Source organism: Scomber japonicus, chromosome 4 (assembly GCF_027409825.1).
Source record: "Scomber japonicus isolate fScoJap1 chromosome 4, fScoJap1.pri, whole genome shotgun sequence".
NCBI lineage: Eukaryota > Metazoa > Chordata > Actinopteri > Scombriformes > Scombridae > Scomber > Scomber japonicus.
In genome coordinates, this window is record NC_070581.1 from 16,041,192 (window position 1) to 16,042,587 (window position 1,396).

A 1,396-nucleotide genomic window follows, 5' to 3' on the forward strand; every position below is an offset into this window, starting at 1 on the left:
CAAATGGATGTTTTTCAGGGTCTCCTGGATGCATAAATAAGTTCACCAAATAATATCTATAACGTGATAATTACTGTAATTACTGTAGTTCAGACTGCAACAGGAAAGCAGTACAGAACCCACAGAATGAGTGGCAATAATTGGTTTATGTAACCTCTAATAACCTCTATCTGTCTTTGGTCTTCTGGATAATATTAACACCTGCACACTCTCTCAAAGATAGAAAGACACACACATAGACATAACAATAACAAAACGATTGTTGCACAATACAAGAGCAAAGAGCAAGTCCAGGTACCAAGCGCAACTCGGATTGAAATCCAACGACAAGAGGTGGGTCTCCAGCATAACGTTTCTAGGGCTGAGCAGTCCTAGGTAAACTGTTCCAGAGATTAGGGGTAGCCACCGCAAGGCTCAATCACCTCTATTTTTGTGCCTGGATCTCAGAACATCCAAGAGCATCTGGTTGGTCGACCTCACTGCTCTAACTAGAGAATGATGATGCAGGGGTTCTGCTAGATGAGGTGGTGCCAGACCATTTAAAACCTTAGAAACCAACAATATATATTTTTTAAATCAGTCCTAAAATGGACAGGAAGCCAGAGGAGGGACGCCAATATTGGCATTATATAGGAAATTGCACAACATTTGGTATCCAGGAATTCACAAACACTATCACTGACTATACTTGTAACAAATTGACCACAGTTTTGCACATTGACCATACACAATCCAGCCATATACTGCACTAGGTTTTGATCTAGTCTTGTTACATTTCACAGTAGGAAAAGCATAGATGAAAATAGCAAAATGGCTCGATTTCATTCCTCCATTTAGTTGCTTCAGTTTCAGGGTCCTGGTATCATGTGTGTTGACTTACTGTCAAACGGGTCATGACTTACTGGAACACTTGAATAGAGAAGAGCCGTCACTAATGGTATTAGTAACACTTGTGCTTTTCTTACAATGACATGTCAAAATGTCTGCTTAGAAAAAGGTCTATACAGGTTTATCTTCTGGTAAACTCAGCATCACAAACTTGTATCTCTTGAATTTCATGATTTTCTTTGTCTGTAGAAGCAAATTTTGACTCTTGAAATTGAACTCTCCGTCACTAGAGGTGTGCTGTCCAACACAGTAAGCTCTTTCACCTTTGCTGCTCATTCACAAGCAGCATCTTTGAACCTGCTGAGTGAGTGTCCAGTCTTGGCTGGAGGATGGGCGCATGGGAGAGCACCTGAGGGCAAACCTGCACCTGAATAATGGAACATCCTCCAGTTCCAAAGTGACTCATTCATCATTCCCTCGTCATATACTGCCCTGGGCATCTGCAGCTTTTATATAACATCTGCAAAGGCCAGTTCCAGCTCAAAATTGGTCTGTCTGTCTGTCTGTC